Raw genomic sequence first — 12754 nt, forward strand, 5'->3', positions numbered from 1 at the left:
CAACCAGACCTTTGAAATGTTGTATCACTTAAGTATTTCACCAAGTTGTTCAAAAGATTGAAGCCGCTTCAAAGGCACAATTCTCACGGAAACAGCTGATCATGTTTTAAGGAGAGTAAAAAGGATGCATGCCAACAAATATCTTCAAGATATTATTTCATCTTGATTTCCTCCCTTCAAGATGTCTATCTCGGCAGTAGTTTTCCAAAGGCCACAATTATGGCACAGCTCCTAGAAGTAGCTGACAAATAAGCAATGGCCTAAGACCCATGGGAGAGATGGGCCATGTGACCAGAAAGGCTGGAGCCCCCACAGGGAGGGAGAGGGCAACCAGATCCTGGCAAAGTGTGCCAGGCCCACAGAGCTCAGGCCTCCCGATGCCCACCCTTGTTTGCTCAACAAGGTTGCTAGCTGAGGCCTAGGCTGGCTTCTAGCAGCATCCACTCCTGCCCAGTCCTGCCCAGCTGCCTCTGTCTGTCCTGAAGTCCCCTTCAGCTCTAGGATGCTGGCTTCTATTTTCTGCTCCTTAGGTAATGGGCTCACAGTATCCAGAGGAGGGTCTGAATTCTCACACAGAGCAAAGGCAGGAGATCCTGGGGGTCCTAGGCCTCTGCCTTCCCAGAGCCAAGACTGATCTCACCGATCTCACTCATTCATCAGAGAAAAATACGGTCACATAGAAGCCATATCCAATGACAAGAGTTGTTCAAAATGGACAATGTGGCTATGGTGACCTCTGAGAGGATGCGAGGACATATGGGCCATTGAAGCTTGGCATGGTCTGAGAGGGCCCAGAGGCCAGGCAGCAGAGGGGTCTGTGGTCTTTGCTTCCAATATTCCAGGATGCCCAGGCTTTGCGTACTCTGGTGTGGGTGTGGCCCAGGGGCCAGGACTCCCCTTGAGGCCTTCATTCAGGGTCCAGACACTATGTTGCCTGTGATAGATCTAGCATTCACCTTATGAGATGCCTGGGCTTGGTTGGGTATGTATCCTGGGTCATGGGCTGCCCAGCTGAGCCTCCTGAGATGCCCTCTCATTCCAATGTGAATGATTCTCTCCTAAGGAGGCCAAAGTCCTGTCATCATTAATAAGTGGGAAATCATCCCCTACTGAATGAGCAAATGTTGATGAGCATTTCCTTGCTGGGCATCGAATTGGAGTCACAGAGACAGAGCCAGGAGCCCCATGGTTCCTTCCCACGTTCTTCCTCTCCTCCTCCAGGATGTCCTCCCTGACTGCATCTTCCGGTGAAGGCCTCTGGCCCAGGATAGGTTCCATAGGCTCCACATGCTCTCTTTCATTATCTTGGGGGGAAGGTCCTGTGGCAAGTCCTTTTCTGCCCCTTTACTTACTGGGTGGGTGACTGGGCAAGGCCCCACTCACTACAGCTTCCTCAGTTGTACGATGGAGACAAATGTTTCTGGGTGCACTGCCCATCTCAACCTCCAAGAAGTGTAGACACTAAAATCATTCTTATGTTTGACCCCATAAATCAGGACATGGACCTCCTCCAAGTGAGATAGAGGCACAGCCTTTGGATGTCCTGCCCCATAAATCACCCAGATCTGGAGAGCAGCTGCAGAGAGAGATGCTGCAGCAGTGATGGGGCGGCAATGTCAGATGGAGGACCCTGGCCACAATGTGATACTGTCACAGTGCTTAGAAAGTAGGCCACAAAAGCCCCATGGGAGGGAGATGGGAAGCCTCGGGAGCTGGCACTGGCCTCCTGCAGAGAGCCCAATGCTTGGGTACTTGAGGGCAGAACAAGATGGGAGGCTACCCCAGGCCTCCTCAGAACAGAGGGGATCCACATCCCCCAGAGGCTGACCTGGGTCACAGGCTGCAGTCTGCTTGCACCTACAAGGTACCATTCCTTTGCCCTCAGGGGCCCCCTCCAATTGGATTCTGTGGTGACTATAGTGCAGACTGTATTGCTAATGGTCTCCTCTTCTGAAATGATAACATAGATCAAAATAAGTGCAAAAGATTTCCGTGTGCACCCCCTGTTTTTGCACCCCTCCCCACAAACAGAAGTTCTGAGGGCAGGCTCTACTTCATTTTCCCCTCTGTAGCCCCAGTACTAGCAGAATTGCCTCAAAAAGAGTAGAAGGTTAAAAAGTGCTCGTGGACTGAATAAAGACTTGTGGAAATATTTATCATTGGTGTCTCTGCCTGGTGAGGACTACATGGAACAGGATGACCTTCCCAGGAGCAGGGCATCACCTGAAATCTCTTATTGCTGGGTAAATCAACCTTGGACTCAGCTCCTCCCTCAGGTTCCCTCCCCATTGATGGGAGACCTGGAGGATGGAACCCCTCTTCTTCCAACTTTCCTTTATGGTCATGGAACTGGAGACCCTGTGTCCTCCCCCTGTCCCTTCTGGCCTCTTGGATGTGCTGTCTTTTCACATTAGACTGTAGACTCCTTGAGGGCAGGGGCTAACTTCCTTATTTTTATTCTTAGTCTTGCCCGGCACACTGTCAGTACTTAATAATTGCTTATTGAATGGAATTGGAAATAATCTCACTTGATGACTCTCTGAACACTAATATCAAGACCTGACAAGTGTGGTTGATTCACTATTAGGAAAACTAGAGACATCCTAGGCCATTATTAACCTAAAAAATGAGAAAAATCACATACGATCACATCAAAAAGTATGAATGATTTCCTACTTGTCACATTCAGTGTTAACCCTAGGGATACCAAAAGGCAACACCGCAAGCTCCCCCAGTCATGGTCTCCAGGGGCTCCCAGACTGGGGGGGGGTGATAATGTGCAAATATCTGGGTATAAGCAAGATGAAGACAGAATAACCTGGGGCTGATCTCCCAGGGAAGGTGCATCCAGGAAGGGGCCCAGGACTGGCTTCTTGCAGAAGCTGGGATTTGGGTGGGACTCTAAGGAGGCAGGGATGAGGAGGGAGAGAATTCTAGATCTGAATTGAAAGATATTCCCTTGAGTGCAGCACAGCAAGGAGGTCAGTGTCTCCGGATCAGAGGGTGGCAGATGGGGTAAAGCATAGGAAAGCTGGGAAAGTGAGGAGTGGAAAGTCTCAGTGGATTTCAGATTTCAGGAGGAAATAGGAACCCCTGGAGATTACCGACTAGGACAGTGGTTTTAAGAAGAATAATATGACAACTGAATAGAATGGAGTGGGGGGGAAAGGCAACAAAACCAACTGGAAGGCTATGGCAATAGACCAGGAAGTTTTTGACAAAGTATAACAGCAAGTTTGGGTAAAAAACATACATTAAAAAACACAGGAATGAACTGACCTTTCTTTAAAATGCTAATTTGTATCTATCTAAAATCAAGAGTCAGAATTATATATAATGGAGAAACATTATAGATCTTTTGCTTTTTAGTTTTTTGCAAGGCAAACGGGGTTAAGTGGCTTGCCCAAGGTCACACAGCTAGTTAATTATTAAATGTCTGAGACTGAATTTGAACCCAGGTACTCCTGACTCCAAGGCCGGTGCTTTATCCACTACGCCACCTAGCCGCCCCCCAATTATAGATCTTTTCAATAAGATCAGGAGTAAAGCAAGGATGTCCATTATCACCACTCTTATTTGGTATAGTTACAGAAATGCTAGATGTCACAGTAGGAAAATTAAAAAAAAGAAATTGAGACAATAAACAAAGGGAAAAATATTACTTATTGCTGAAGATGTTTTAGTCTACTTAAAGAATAACACTGAAGATTTAACTAAAATGAACTGAAACAATAATTTAAGCAAAAGCAGTTGGACGTAAAATGAAACCACATCAGCCTGCCTACATATCATAAACAAAACCTAGCAGGGAAATTCTATTGAAATTAATTATAGAATATTTAAAATATTTGGGAATCTATCTACCAAGATTCAGGAAATATAAGAACATAATTACAATATACTTTTAGCAGAAATAGGCTAAAAAATTGGAGAGATATTACTTGCTCATGGTTAGGTGGTGCAAACATAATAAAAATGACAATTTTACCCAAATTAATTTCCTTATTCAGTACCATGCCAGTCAAAACACTAAAGGATCACTTTATTTATTTATTTATTTTTAGGTTTTTGCAAGGCAATGGGGTTAAGTGGCTTGCCCAAGGCTACACAGCTAGGTAATTATTAAGTGTCTGAGACCGTTTTTGAACCCAGGTACTCCTGACTCCAAGGCCGATGCTTTATCCACTACGCCACCTAGCCGCCCTAAGGATCACTTTAAAGAACAGAAAGCGTAGTAATAAAATTCATCTGGAAGAACAAGTGGTTAAGAATCTCAAGGAAAATGATGCAAATGAGAGGGAAGGATGGAAATTGGGCACCAGATCTCAAATTCTTCTATAAAGTCATAATTATAAAAACTATTTGCTACCAGTTAAAATGTAGAAAAAGTTGATCAGTAATTTCCCAGTACAGAAGAGTCAGAAACAAACAAGCCTAGCTATGTTCAATGAATTCAAAGACTCCATAAAAAGGAACTGTTGTTCAGTCCTTTGTCATATTTGACTTTTTATGACTGGGTTTTATTTTTTGTTTTTTTGTTTTTTTTGGCAAAGTTGCTAGAATGCTTGGCCATTTGCTTCTCCCTCATTTTATGATAAGGAAACTGAGGCAAGCAGGACTAAACAACTTTCCCTGGACCACACAATTAGTCTGAGGCTGGATTTGAACTCAGGCTTCAGGCATAGTGCTCTATCCTCTGCACTTCCTCATGAAAATTCTATTGGCAAAGATGACAAAAATGGAAAATCACAATTGCTCGCATGGATGTGGAAGGGCAGAAATACCAACAAATCACTCTTTCACTGATCACCTTGTTTCGCTTCCTACTTTCTGTATTTCTTTCTCCACTCTTCTCCACCTCTGTGGCATTCTGGCAGATTGTTCTACCCCTGTAATCCCCTCCTCTGATTGGTGAGTCCCTCTCAGAACCTTCACTTTAAGAAATTTCCCAGGTCAGCATTGCTCTCTCCTTTTTTCTTTTCCCAAATTTGTTCTTGAGTCTCTGGACTTCTGTCTCCACCATGCACATCCCTCTCCCTACTTTTTTGTCATCTTTTATATACTCTCTCCCTCCATGAGGATATAAGCTTCTTGAGGGAAGATAAATAGATAATACAGTAGATAGAGTACAGAACCCAGAGTGGAAGTCCTGAGTTTAAATCTAGCTTCAGATACTTTCCAGTTGTGTGACTCTGGGCAAGATGACTTAATGGCTGCCTGCTTCAGTTTCCTCATCTGTAAAACAAGAATATAACTGACCTCCCAGGGTCTTTGTCAAGATCCATGAGATAATGTTTTCAAAGGATTTTGCAAAATCTTAAAGCCCTATAAAGATGCTAGATGTTGTTATTATTCCTAGTGCTTGATGAGGATGAGGATGAGGAGGATGAGGATGATGAGGATGATGAGGAGGATGATGAGGATGAGGATGATGAGGATGATAGTGGTTCCCAGCACTTAGCCTTGTGTCTACCACACAGTAAGTGCATAACAAATGTCACATGCTTGCTGACCTCATGGAGCTGTGATTTGGTCCATTCATTCTGGAAAGTATTTTGAATTATGACCCCAAAGACAGCAAACTGTCCATGAACTTTTTGGCTCGACCATACCATCATCAGTTTAGACTCCCAAAGAGATCAAAGACACAAGAGAAGTAGCTATATGTACAATAATTCATGGAAGTCCCATTTGTGTAGTAAAGAACTGAGCAGAGGGGAAAGGTCATCATTTTGGGAAAGGGTTGAAGAAATGATGGTATATGAAAATCATCAAATATTACCGTGCCAGAAGTTATAAGAGTTTCAGAGAAATATATAATAATCAAGGCAGAGTGAAGAGACCAGAACCAGGGCCAGACCATTGGAAAGACAAATAGCCAGGAACATCTTTAAAATGCTGCTTGGGCATGACCAAGTCTGTGTGTCCAGGAAAAGCTTTTGACAAAACAAAACAATTTCAGCTAAAAAAGAAAAATTCAGTGTCTCCTGGTAGGTATTGGGGGGGGGGGGCTCAGAATGAGCTCCAGATTTTTTCAACACTCAATGTGTGGATCTGCTTGATGATAACGATTGATTCCCATGGAGGTTTTTATTTTTTGAAGGGGTGGGGAGAGAGGAAAAGATAGGCTAGAGATAAAATGATACAAAGGCAAAAGAAAAGAATAAAAATATCAATGAAGCACTGAATTAAAAATCACAAGCATTTGTGGTTTGCAGACCACAGCAGAGAAGGTAGCTCACTTGATCCTCATCACTCTGGGTAGTGGGTGCTATTGCTATCTTGTTTTACAGATAAGGAAATTGAGGCAGACCATGGCTAAATGACTTGCTCAGGGTCATATAGCTAGTATCTGAGGCAAGTTTCAAACTTACATCTTCCCAACTATAAGTCCCATGATGATGATGATGATGATGATGATATGTTAGCCTTTCTATAGTCATTTACTTGGTGCTAAATGCTTTACAACAATGAACTCACTTGATTCTTTCAGCCCCCTGAGAAGTAGGTGCCATTGTTATTGCCATTTTACATAGGAGGAAACTGAGGCAAACAAGGATGAAGTGATTTGCCCAGAGTCATAGAGCTAGTAAGTGTTTGAGGCCACATTTGAACTCAGATCTCCCTGACTCCCAGTGAAGAGTTCTATTTACCACCTAGAAATTAAGATATTGATATAAAATGCCCCGAGGAGAAGAGGTTGAGGCAAGAAGAGATGAGCAGTGGATCTACATCACAGAGACTCCCAGTTCCAACCACATGCTTTAGTTAACGTTCTTCTTTGCATAGAAAATTTCTCCCATTTGTTGGTGTTTGTCAGATTGAGCAGCACAAGGATAAACAGGACACTACCCCCAAGGCTGTCTGGAAGCCTTCTTCCTGCTCCCCACTATGAGCTCTTGGAGGGCCCTGGAGAGACATGAGGCTGCGCATGTGACCCCAGCAGTGCCCTGAGCACAGATGCCCTGGTCAGCCCTGGGGGCTGACAATTGTCCAGGGCCGGGTGCTGGACAGAGCCCAAGGAGGCTGGAGGAGGAAGCACACGAGTCACACGAGTGTCCATTGGAAAGGGAACCTCCCACTTCTCCACTTCCCTACTTCCCTCCCTTTGGCTGGAGGTCCTGCTTGTAAAAGCCAGGAATCCCCAGTTCTGTCATCTCCCGTGATCACAGGTCACTTGTCAGTCAGAGCTTGACTACCCAGACTGCTATCAACCTCAACAGGCCGACACAGACCTCTGGGGCACCACACTGGAGACCCCCTTCCTGTATTGCTATCAATCCATGAATGAATTAATGCAGTTCTTTGGTTCTGATTTCTGATCATTCAAACAGTTCTGAAGCCTCTTTTATGTCTATCCCTTATCTCTCACACTTAATTGACCAAACTGTGAGTAAAGCACAGGCCTAGGCACCCCAAAGGGATTCACAACAAATGGAGCCCTTTCCTTAGTGTAGATAAGGGATGGGAGCCCTTTCTCCCCCTCCAGGTCCTGTCCTTTCCTTGGGAAGGGGTCTGGCATCCTTCCAAGGTCATCTACCCAATCCACCAATGGAAGATTTTGCAAGTTTGGGGTGAACAACTCCCCTAATTCATCGATGGATTTAAGATCCCTCAGTTACCCCACTTCTGGGTTAACCCAATGGCCAAAATGATTTACTAGAGTATGGCCAAGGTGTATACTACAGCATCTTGGAGCCACAGGTGACTTGGGGATATCAGAGGTAGAAAACAGCCCTGAAGGGGTTTGGCAACCCTCACACCAGAGGTACTAGTCTCCTTATACATGACCTCCCCCCACCCCCAGTTCAGAAGGGTCTGCACTTGGGGAGCTCATGAGAATACTTTCACCACAAACCCTTGGTTTCCTCTCCTAGCTCACTCTGGGCAGGGCTTGAGCTTGATTCTCCATTTTTTTCTTTAGAGTGAAGGGAGTGTCTCCCTAGATTGGGGGTTCTCTGAGGGTTAGGGTTCCCACTGCTGTTTCCCTCTCCGAGCTTTTCCTCTAAACCAGAAATAGAAGAGCGTTTGAGAATCAGGTTTGGAAAGAGAAGGAACCCTGCATGTTTTCTTAACAGCAGTAGGCGATGGGCAGCTACATGGCACAGTGAATAGAGCACTGGCCCTGGAGTTCAAATGCAGCCTTATAGACAATAATGACTTAGCTGTGTGACCTTAGCCAAATCACTTAACCCCATTGCCTTAAATATAAATAAGTGAATGAATGAATGAATGAGCAGCGGGTAGACAGAATCTAGGTCCCAGTTGGCTATGGGTGGAAACAAGAGGGGTAGCAGGGAGAAGCAAGAAGGAAATCCTTTTGGAGAATTGGAGAGTATATGCTGAAGGTAAGCTGATGGTCCCCCTAGGGAAGGGTAGGGGAGGTGGGGGAGAGAGGAAGACACTGCACAAGGGCTGCAAATAGAGACCTCCCTTCCCTAGGGAGGTGAGGACAGAACAAAACCAGCCTGCTCCCTCAGGTTACATTCCCATCAGCATAAGGGCACACAGATGCTGACAAATGGATTATTGGTGAATGTATTCTTTCCTGGCTTCCCCTCCTCCATCCAGGGCCCCTCTCAAGGATCTTGGGGAGTCAGCAGTGACATGACATTCAGAATAAGTGACTCCCCTACCCTCCCTATTCCCATCAGCTCATCTTCAGGGTCATACTCCAACTCTCCAAAAGGGTTTCCTTTTTGCCCCTCATTTCTGCCTCACCTCCCAATATATGTCATTTCCACCCAAGGACCCCACCTCCCCAAAGCTCCAAGATGAGGCTTTGAAGACTAGGCCCTTCTCAGTAGGAAAATAGTCATGGTTACCCAGTCTGTTATTGGAGAAAGCTGCCAGCAGGTACCCTTTGCCTTCTGTTGCTGGCCAGGGGCTGAAGGAGCTGCCACCTGGGCAGGGGGCACCAATATGGTACAAAACCAATGCTCACGAAGGAAAGTTTTGAAGAAGGGAATCAAGCCTGTGGTCCCTGGGGGGGGAGAATGGGAATAGCAGAGACTGGCCCCACCCCCATGCCTTTTCACACTCTGATGGGGCTTGTCCCAACAACACCCAGAGAGATTTCAAAGATAATAGGATAAAAAAAAATTGTTTTGCCTGATGGTGTCACATCCCAAACACAAACTATTTAAGTTGGAAGCACAGGTTGAGACCAAGGCCCTGGTTCATTATCTGGTTCAAGCCAGAAAAGTGGTCCTTCCCTGCTCTCAGATGCAGAGATATCAAGAGTGTGTGCATTCACGTGAGCATGTGTGTGTGTGTGCACATGCATGTCCTTTCACATGCACATGACATACAAGTGTGAGCTCATTTTCCTGTCTAGAGAAGGATGTGTATTTAGGGTAACAAAAGATGGATGGAAGTGTGACACTTCCCCTTGTCCACAGGAAACAGAGGATTCAAGGCCAAGGGCCAAGAAGAGCCTCTTGTAGACTCATTGAGCAAATGGAGCTGGTCAAATCGGGATAACTTACCGCTGAGTTCGTGTCAACAACTTTGAGATCAACGTCCAGGAAACTGCCTCTCGGGCCAGTGACCAGCGCTCACATCAGGGCAAGAACCTCTGAGAAGCCAGTCTAGGAAAGAGAAAACAGAGGAATCAGACGCTGTTGACTTCCTGCCAAGGGGACCAAAGGGACCCCCCCCCCATTAGAACCCCAGGGAACCAACTACAGGAGGAGGACCTGGGCCCACAAAGAGGCAGGAGATAAGCCAAGCTTGGAAGGGAAGGATGAGGTGAGCCCTCCTTGTCTCTCAGTTGGAGAGATGCCCCTCTCTTCTCAGACCTAAGGCTGCTGACTTCTCCAGGCTGGATGGGAGAGAGAACAGTGAAGTTGTCTGTGTAGCCCCCTCAAATGAGAGGACAAGAGATGGGAGGGGGAAGGAGAAAGAGGATGGAGAAGAGGAGGAGAAGGGGGAGAAAAGATGGGGAGGAGGGGGAGAGAAGGGTGAGGACAAGGGACATGTGTTCAGTCAGGCACTGCGTACAAGTCTAGAGGTATATTGCCATATTGTTGCCTGATCCATTGTTACCCAAGCCGATCATTACCTCTCCAGAAGATGCCTAAGAAGATCTTAAGGAGGCATAGAAGTGGATCCCAAGAGATGAGTAACTTAAAAATACAAAGCCAATCCCCAGTGGCGAGAGGCGATCCATTATAGGAAGGCAGTTTGGTACCGATTTTCCCTCTCCGACATAATAGATGGGAAAGCAGTGCCCATAAGCGCAAATGGCAGCCCCTGCTGCCCATGTAGGTAATCACCCTCATCTGGGGATCAATGACTTTTAAACTGAATCTACCATTATCCATTGATTTCCCTTCCCCCCAACTGCCCCCCAGCTTTTTGGAGTTCTGGGCAGTCCAGGAAGGCCATGATGGAATTCACAACTGGGTTACAGGCAACTCCTCCTGCTGAGAGGATTGAGTTCCCTCCAACAAGGGCACAGGCTTCCTTTGGGGCCTGTTCAACTTGGGCACTTCAGTATCTCCTGATAGACACAGAGGGGCTACCCCAAGAGTTACAGATGATGGCAGGAGCAGTGGCAATGTTAGACCAAACTCCCAGCTGCTTTCTCTCCTTAGTCCTCAGGACAGAGTAAGGGGTGAATTGTTCACCAGGCTCTGTGCCTTCAGGGCTGCCCTGATGGGTGGTAGCTCAGAGGAATGGGCTTCTGGGAAAACACAGACCCCCCCCCCATCCACACTAATTGGGCACCTGCTATATGCATAGCTGGGCTGGGATGGTGGTGCTGGTAGTACTGGGAGAGGATTCCTGGCTTCAGGGAAATGCCAGTCTGCTTAGGGGGTGTCATATACAGAGCTCAATCTGATCAGTGCAATAAAGAGAGGCCTCAGGAACAGGGTCCTTACTAACAGTTTAAGTAAAAAAAGGCAAAGATAAGCTGGACCTGCTCTGTTGATGGGGAAATGGAGGTCCAGAAAAGTGAAGTGACTTTTCTGAATTTTATAGTTAATAAGTGTTAGGGTCTAGCACTTAATCCACTGGGCAATATTGCTTATCAAAAGTTCCAAGTTTTCAATTGAACTCCACATTTGTTCCCAAGAGCAAGACTGGCCTGGGAAGCAGGAGAAGCAAAAATCTATCTCTCTTCCTTCCTTCCTTCCTTCCTTCCTTCCTTCCTTCCTTCCTTCCTTCCTTCCTTCCTTCCTTCCTTCTCTCTCACACACCTTCCCTTCTTCCCTCCCCACCTCCTCCAGGTTGCAGACCTCAGGTATTCACTAGATCTTGGCTGTTGCTGCAGCTGCTAAACTCCTCATCCATGTGCCTTAGTCAATACTTCTCCACCCAATGAGCACCATTCCAGACCTGAACAGAACCTGCCCAAACCAAGGATTGTGATAAAGGTTACAAAACAAGAAGTCATTTCTAGCAGTAATGCAATTTCCCCAACCATCCATACTGTCAGGTTGTGGGGGGGGGGGGCGGGGAAATGTAAAGTTCCAAGTGGCCAGAAATGCAATTTTGAATAGAAAAGCTTACATTCTAAAGAAAGTTTTCATATATGTGTGTGTGTGTGTATGTGTGTGTGTGTGTGTGTGTTTTGTTGCAAGGCAAATGGGGTTAAGTGGCTTGCCCAAGGCCACACAGCTAGGTAATTATTAAGCGTTTGAGGCTGGATTTGAACCCAGGTACTCCTGACTCCAGGGCTGGTGCTCTATCCACTGCGCCATCTAGCTTCCTCCCCCGTTTTTTAGGTGATATATATATTTTTAAACATATTAGTAAGGGAGCCAAGATGGTGGATTAGGGACAACCAAGCTGAATTCTTTCAACATTCCCTTCTAAACAACTTTAAAATAATACCTTAAATCAAATTTTGGAGTGACAGAACCAACAAAAAGTCAGAATGATACATTTTTTTTTCTGGCTAAATTTTCTTAGCCAGAGGTCAGCTGGGGAGGTTTGTGCCACTGGGGTGGAGACTTGGCTGAGTGCAGCTCACATGGAGGAAGCAACATGTCAGGGGCAGTGAAAGGGCCACACAACTGGTTAGAAAACAATTACAGGGTACCCTTTGCTGTTACTGAGTGCAGCTGACCTTGACTGGCACCTCTATTGATCCATATGCATGTCTGGGTCACAGTTCTAGGGAGGAGAGAATGTTGGGGGTCAGTCACAAGAGAGCAGAGGACCTAGGTCAAGTTCCAGGGTCAAGAGGAGCAGGGGCCCCTCCTAGGTAAAACCAGAGTGCAGAATAGCAGTGTAGTTATCCCATATCTCCCCAAATATACCTTGGAAGCCTAGAAAAATTGAAGACACCTACAGCTAGCTCTGAAAATAGCATCATAAAAAAGTCTGAAGCTTAGGGCTGTGCATCCCCATTCCCAAGTGAGCAAAATTCAAATTTAACTTAAAATTTAAAGTCAAGAAATAAGCTGGGAAAATGAGCAAACTACCATAACAAAAGAACTCGAACATAAAAAAAGCTGCTATAGTGATAGGGAAGATCAAGACACAAACTCAGAACAAGACAATAATGTGGCAAACAGATATAAGTAAAGCCTCAAAGAAAAATCCCAATTGGACCCCAGACAAATAAGAATTCCAGAAAGACTAAAGGAAAGCATTAAGAGTAGCAGAGGAAAAATTGATAAAAGAAATGAGTGTTACAATAAACTTAGAAGAAAATTATTAGCTTGGTAAAAGAAGCATAAAATATAGTCAAGACAATAGCACATTAAAAAACAGAATGGACCTAATTGTAAAAAAGGCATAA

General features: G+C 45.5%; 1 protein-coding gene across 2 annotated transcripts in view; it reads right to left on the reverse strand.

The window, feature by feature from the left end:
* The window catches only part of KLHL29 (kelch like family member 29), a 159343-nt gene that overhangs the window by 99161 nt on the left and 47428 nt on the right, over window positions 1-12754 (reverse strand). Inside the window, exon 2 of one of the 2 annotated variants that reach the window (XM_074194803.1) lies at window positions 9489-9590. The gene's annotated coding sequence lies outside the window, so the exon portion shown is untranslated. Of the gene's footprint in view, window positions 1-9488; window positions 11143-12754 lie in introns of those variants that run through there. The other variant, XM_074194812.1, reaches the window with a different exon arrangement.

Source organism: Macrotis lagotis, chromosome 1 (genome assembly GCF_037893015.1).
Source record: "Macrotis lagotis isolate mMagLag1 chromosome 1, bilby.v1.9.chrom.fasta, whole genome shotgun sequence".
NCBI lineage: Eukaryota > Metazoa > Chordata > Mammalia > Peramelemorphia > Peramelidae > Macrotis > Macrotis lagotis.